Below are 7,298 nucleotides of genomic sequence, written 5' to 3' on the forward strand. Positions count from 1 at the left end.
CCATGGATGCCCGTCGTCGCCGACCTCAAGACCCGCGCCATGGTGCCCTCCCGAGCTCCTTCCACGCCAGATCCGGCGAGCCACGCCGGATCCATCTCCTGCACCATGTCGCTCGGCGTGCCCTTGCTCCTTGTCGCTGGATCCGGCCACCTGCGGCCCCGTCCCGGCCTCCCCGCGCCTGCCCTCGCCGGAGATGGCCCCTCCGCCGCCATGCCCTGCATCACCCCGATCCGGTCTCCCCTCCTTGTCGTTGACCGTGCCAAGGCCACGACCGCACGCACCTCCGGCCCATCCTGGCTTCGGCCCAGCGGCCCCTGCCGGCCTTCCTCTCCAGCAAGCAGGCCCCACGCACCCTTTCCTCCTCTCCAGCCGGGCCAAGGCCCATGGGTGAGCGCCCAGAGCCCTCCTCTCTGTTAGCCCAACAGTTCAACCAGATTCGGCCCATGCTGGTTTTTTCCTGTCCAGCGATTTGCTAATTATCCAGAAAACTGCATTTTTACATATTGGACCCTAAACTTCATGCATATAATAACTCATGAACCGTGCATCATATTAAAATGATTTATATATGTAAAATGCTCAAAAAATTGTGTAGATTAATAATATGCCACTTTCATCTATGTTAAAAATGTTTAACATGTTGTTTGTGTTTATTTTGCATAATGCCATGTTAAAATGCTTTAATTCATAAATAAATAACCGTAGCTCGGAATTAAATGTTCTTTATATGTAAATGGGGTGGAAAATGCCTAGTTTAACATGGTCCACTTTATTTTCCTGTTTAACAACCTTAAAATGTGGTTTAGGGCAGAACAGTACCAAAACTAAAATATGGACATGAGGATTTTCCGGAATTGTTGTTTTGTTGTTCCGGCCTCATTTAAACTTGCTTAGATAGGTAGTTTTATTATGCCTCACCTCTTGCCATGTTTAACAACATTTAATATTGTTTGGTAGCTTAAACGAGATTAAACTAAATATGTCAATGTGGTGTTTTGTCAATATGCAACTCGTTGCATATTGAGCTCCATTTAACTTGTAGTATTGTTTGTTGCACTTTGCCATGCCATGCCTATTTAAACCGTACATGCATCATACTTGATTGTGCATCATGCCATGATTATGCTTGTGTGTTTACCATGTTGTTTGTTTCTTTTCGGTGTTGCTTCTTAGTTCCGGTAACGTTGCGTTTGTGAGGATTCGTTCGACTACGTTGGTTCGTCTACTTCATGGACTCGTTCTTCTTCCTTGCAGGATTTCAGGCAAGATGACCGCTACCCTGGATCTCACTACTATCATTGCTATGCTAGTTGCTTCGTTCTATCGCTATGTTGCTTTACCTATCTGTTGCTCTTCAAGCCTCCCAAATTGCCATGAACCTCTAACCTTTGACACCCTTCCTAGCAAACTATTGTTTGGCTATGTTACCGCTTTTGCTCAACCCCTCTTATAGCGTTGCTAGTTGCAGGTGAAGTTGAAGATTGCTCCATGGTGGACAGGATTTTGGTTGGGATACCACAATATCTCTTATATTATTAATGCATCTATATATTTGGTAAAGGGTGGAAGGCTCGGCCTTATGCCTGGTGTTTTGTTCCACTCTTGCCGCCCTAGTTTCCGTCATACCGGTGTTATGTTCCCGGATTTTGTGTTCCTTACGCGGTAGGGTGATTTATGGGACCCCCTTGACAGTTTGCTTTGAATAAAACTCCTCTAGCAAGGCCCAACCTTGGTTTTACCATTTGCCTCACCACCACCTATATTTCCCTTAGAAGTAATTAACCCAAGGGTCATCTTTATTACAGCCCCCCTGGGCCAATGCTTGTCTAAGTGTTGGTCCAACCTAGAGCACCATGCGGGACCATTCCTTGGCAACTTGGTTCTCGGTTCCTGTACGCTTCGCTTATCCGGTGTTGCCCTGAGAACGAGATATGTGCAGCTCCTATCGGGATTGTCGGCGCATCGGGCGGTCTTGCTGGTCTTGTTTTACCATTGTCGAAATGTCTTGTAAACCGGGATTCCGAGTCTGATCGGGTCTTCCTGGGAGAAGGTCTATTCCTTCGTTGATCGCGAGAGCTTGTCATGGGCTAAGTTGGGACACCCCTGCAGGGTATAATCTTACGAAAGCCGTGCCTGCAGTTATAGGCAGATCGGAATTTGTTAATGTCCGGTTGTAGATAACTTGACACCAGATTCAAATTAAAACGCATCAACCGTGTGTGTAGCCGTGATGGTCTCTTTTCGGCGGAGTCCGGGAAGTGAACACGGTCTTTGGGTTATGTTTGACGTAAGTAGGAGTTCAGGATCACTTCTTGATCATTGCTAGTTTCACGACCGTTCTGCTTGCTCTCTTCTCACTCTTATTTGCGTATGTTAGCCACCATATATGCTTAGTCGTTGCTGCAACCTCACCACTTTACCCCTTCCTTTCCCTTTAAGCTTTGCTAGTCTTGATACCCATGGTAATGGGATTGCTGAGTCCTCGTGGCTCACAGATTACTACAACAACAGTTGCAGGTACAGGTTATGCGATGATCATGACGCGAGAGCGATGCTTGATTGCATTGAGTTCTTCTTCTGCTTCTTCGATCAGGGGATAGGTTCCAGGTCGGCAGCCTGGGCTAGCAGGGCGGATGTCATTTGAGTTTCTGTTTGTGTTTCATCCGTAGTCGGATGATGCTCTGATGTATTGTATTGTTGTATTCATGTGGCATTGTATGCCTTATGTATGTATTCCCATCTATTATGTAATGTTGATGTAATGATATCCACCTTGCAAAAGCGTTTCAATATGCGGGTCTATCCTTGGTGGAACCTTTGAGTTCCTTTTGGATAGGGTCGCATATTGGGTGTGACAAGTTGGTAATCAGAGCCTCGACCGACCATAGGAGCCCCCTTGATTGTTGGTCGTTGTTGAGTCTAGAAGAAAACTATTTTGAGTCTTAGGATTATATATATCGGAGAGTAGGATTCTTTTTACTCCTCAGCCCCCTTCGTCGCTCTGGTGAGGTCTCCTGACGTAGATGTTTTGACTTTCCTCTCCTCAAATTTCACTAAAAAAAATTTAGGATCACGCGGGTATCTTGGAATCGTTCCGATGGTTTTGTGACGAGAACATTGTTCTTGGTGCCTCCTGTCTATTTATGTGGCTTTGACCCGGGGAGTCGAGCTCTGAGGTGTTGTCGTCACAATTTTATCGTTGCAGTTCTGGAATACCTGAGTTTTGCCGACATCGAAAATCTCTTTTATGCAGTTGTTGGTGAGATAACCTCGACGTCACCCAGTACTGGGGAGTTCGGGAGTATTGCCATAACTCGTATAACGGATGCTTTTCGAAGGTTGAGGTACACGATTTCCGAAGGTTTCTTGGTTATGTGTTGAAGGATGGATACAGCTTGGATGTAGGTATTGTTAGTTTGGGTGAGATATATTGCTTCCCCTGTATCCCCAACACCAGATTGCATAACCAGAAAGTTTCGGGAGTTTCATAGGTGGGAATTCAAGTAGCTCTAGTTTTATCTTTCCACCAGACACATGATACGACATGGGATCTATCATATGTTTGTTTCCGGCTTATTCTGCAAGCCAATCCTTTGTTTTGTTTTATTTGTGGTATTCGAGTTGCTTCAAAGTCAAATGTTGAATCCATACCTTTCCTAAACGGTGTTCTCATATTGCTATGTGAACACTAATCCTTTTGATCATTGAGGTTGTCATGTTAATTCTTTTTCAACCGGTGTGCTTCTCTTCAAGTGGTTCCAATCATTTTCAACATTCTCAAGATCAACTCTAAGTTTTCTCACCGGTGTTTGTTTCATCCGTCCTCAAGTTGCCTTTGTTTTCCCGCCCTCCCACACTTTTTCTTCAAGGACTCAGATTTCTTAATCAAGTATCCTTTTATTGATGGGAAGTCTCTCCATTTTTCTTCTGTCAATGTTCTTATCCGGTGATTCTCATGAAGATACTAATGGAGCTTCAAGATCATCATTCTTCATTCTCGTATTCTCTCCGGTGGATTAATTTCAAGTTTCGGTGTTGATCATATCTCTTCCTGTTGTTTCACATATCTTCCCATGTGAATTTCTTATCCAAGGCTCTATTATTTATTCACCTCTCCCAGTTCATATCCGGAGTGCTGAAGATATCTCGGAAGATTCGTGCTTCCATTCTCTATCTGTTCAAGTTATTTGGAGATTGTTATCTCATTCAAGCTATTTAATTCTACCGGTGCAATCTCTCTTCAAAATTATTTCAATGGTGTTTCTTTTGAGTGGGCCCTAACCCACAGGTCTTTTCCCAGGATCTTACCTGACTCTTCTAATTATTCCGGAGCCATTCCTAATTCTTTTCCAAGTTTGACGTAAGAATGAATTATCATCAGTCATATGTCTTTCTCCAAGATCTTTTAAATTCTTTGCATCGTTGGTTCAACCTTTCCAATTTTCATTCCGGAGTGCCTCAACAATTGTCATGGTGGTTCTCATCATCATTCTCAACATTTGAAGACCGAAGAAGTGTTTCCTCTAAATCTTGTCCCTTCTCTCGAAGATTCATGGCTCTCTTAAATTCTTTTCACCCATGCGGAGCAATTCAAGAGTCTTTTCAGATTGATTCCCCGTAGCCCATCATCTCAGAATTATTCATTCTCAGCCTTCAACTCTTGTTCTCCAAATCTTACCGGTGCATCGCTCAAGTGGTCTCTAATTAGTTCATGATCTCTTCATTCTCTTGTATCAAATTCCCTCAAGTATCTTCATTCGTTCTCTAATTCTTACCGGTGATTCACCCCTTTACTTCGTTCATTCTCAATTCGTACGGTGGTTCGTTCCAGATTTCTCTTCCTTCGTTATCATATCAATTCATTCATTGTTAACAAATCCAACCGGTGGTTCCATCAAGACCTTCACAAGTTTATGCTATATCTCTCTTAATTCTTTCTACGAGAATAAGTAGTATGCCAAATCCATTACTTTTCATCAATTTAATTTGATGAAGGATAAGCATACAATAAATCTTATTCTTATTTCCTTGAGGTGATTCAATTCTTTTATTCCTGGAGTTCCAAGTTTTCTTGGTTATATCGTCGCAAAGCTCCATCTAAATCATTGCAAGGCTTCACCTTGTGTTTTCAACTTCTCTTTCTTTCTATCATCCTTTTATTACCGGAGTTCTTCATGGAAGATCTACATGATGGTTCATCAAGGATTCTTTTCATTCTTCAATTGTTCTTCAAGATTTCTCTTGAAGTTATGATCCATCAAGCTATACTCAAAACTAAACATGGTGCTAAACACATGTTTTGTTTTGGGGAGTTCAAGCATTCTTCATCTTGCATTCCGAAGTGCAATTCTTTCTACCTTATCTTTTGAGGTGGTGTTATATCATTCTTGACAATTTTCATTCATGTTTTGAGATTCACATATTGTCAAGAACGAGGTATTTTAAATCCATCAATCTCTTCTTTGGAGTTATCTTGGTATAGATTTCACCTAAAGCCTTCCCTAAGGAATGTTGCTATTTGTGGTGCTTATCAATGATCTGAGTTTTCTCCTATCCTCTCGGTGAAAGAAGTTGTTATCTCTTCTTTGATCTCAAGCAAGCAAATGTTTTTCGTTAGTGGCAGAATTTCACCTCATAGTCTTGAGATGTTCTCCATAAGCCCACTACAAACTTTTGTTTTTCGTTGTTGATTTTCCAACAACTCCGTTCAATCCTTCTTTGCAAGGATGCTTTCCAAGTTCATTTGTGGCAGAAATTGTCATTTTCTTCTCCGTCCCTTTATCCCAACAATCTAGCTTCTATTCTTTCGTTCCGGAGGCATTGTGATGTTGCTCTTTTCACTCATCATCTTGCTTTGGCAAGATCATGTTCTTTTCATGCTTATCCATTTAACCGGCGTGTTGTGTTCTCATTCAATTTCTTTCATCTTATCAAGTTTTGCCTATCGTTTCAATTGGAGTGCTGTCTGAAATCCTTCTTACCCCTTGTGCCATTCCTTCAATAGTTCTAGAAGCAGTGTGTTGTTGATTTCATTAAGTAACCTCTCATCTTGTCAAGTTCATGTTCAATTTCTTCCATTTACAGTCGGAGTGCTGTCAAAATTATATCATTCTTATTCATTCTTATCTCGTTTCAACCAGAGTGGTTTCAATTCTATCTTGTCCATTAAACTCCTGATTTGTGTCTTTGCAACCTCCAAGGTTCACATGGTGCCCCTTGTTTCTATTTTCTACCGCAGTGCTCTCAATTGTGTTCAACTCTGTTGTGTTCTTTCTTTCAACTTTACAACCTCTCAAGGTTCGTGGTTTCACTCATTGGTCGAAGAAGCAACTTAGTTTACCTCTTATCTTCCTCTTCCTTTTCCCTCCGGTGCCATCCTAGATCTCGGGACGAGATCCTCTCGTAGTGGTGGAGTGTTGTAACGCCCCGGATACAACTTTCCATATTCATAACTCCAACTCTTGCCTTTTCCGGAGATGCTATATGATTTTTCCTTCGTGGTTGGGTTTTATCTGTTGTTTTGCATTTTGTTCTTGTTATGCATCTCATCTCATGTCATCATCTGCATTTCATCCGCATGTTTTTCAAAACTTGCATCCGTTCGTGTTCCGCCGGTTCTCTCCGTTGTCCGTTCGGAGTCCAGACCACACTCGCACGCGCCCGCGGCACCTCCGAAATATATTTTATTAGTGGCATAAAAATGATCTCGGAATGGGTTGCAACTTGTCGTGCGGTCTTATTATAGTGTAGACAGTCCGCCTGCCAAATTTCATCGCATTCAGAGTTCGTTTGACTGCCCAACCGTCAAATATGTAACAGCGATATAGTCGGTATATTCGTCGGACGTTTTTGGTCTCTGAAAATCGTGCCGGGCTGCATTTCTCCTCTCTTTCTCTCCTCTTCTCTCAGCCCACTAACCCCTCTTCTCAGCCCACTAGTTAGCCTAACCCCCCTCCGTTCCGGACCATCTGATCGAGATCGAACGGCTCCGAAACAGCCTCAAACCCCCAACCCTAACCCCTCTTTCTATAAATAGCAGCCCCCCTTGCCATTTTTGTCACCCCTAACCTCTCTCCCTGATTTCCGCACCATCCCAATCATCAGCCGCCGTCACCTCCCACCTTCTCCTTCGATTCTGGCGCCCTCCACCTCCACCACGACACTTGGCGCACCCCGATTGGCCCAGCCACCACCATCCGGCGCTCCTGGCCACTCCCAAGCCTCCACGTCGCCTCCCCCTCAGCCTCTTCCACCGCTGGCCCGCTCCAACCCGTCCGCGGCCCGCCTCGGGCCGATCT

This window comes from Triticum dicoccoides, chromosome 7B (genome assembly GCF_002162155.2).
Source record: "Triticum dicoccoides isolate Atlit2015 ecotype Zavitan chromosome 7B, WEW_v2.0, whole genome shotgun sequence".
NCBI lineage: Eukaryota > Viridiplantae > Streptophyta > Magnoliopsida > Poales > Poaceae > Triticum > Triticum dicoccoides.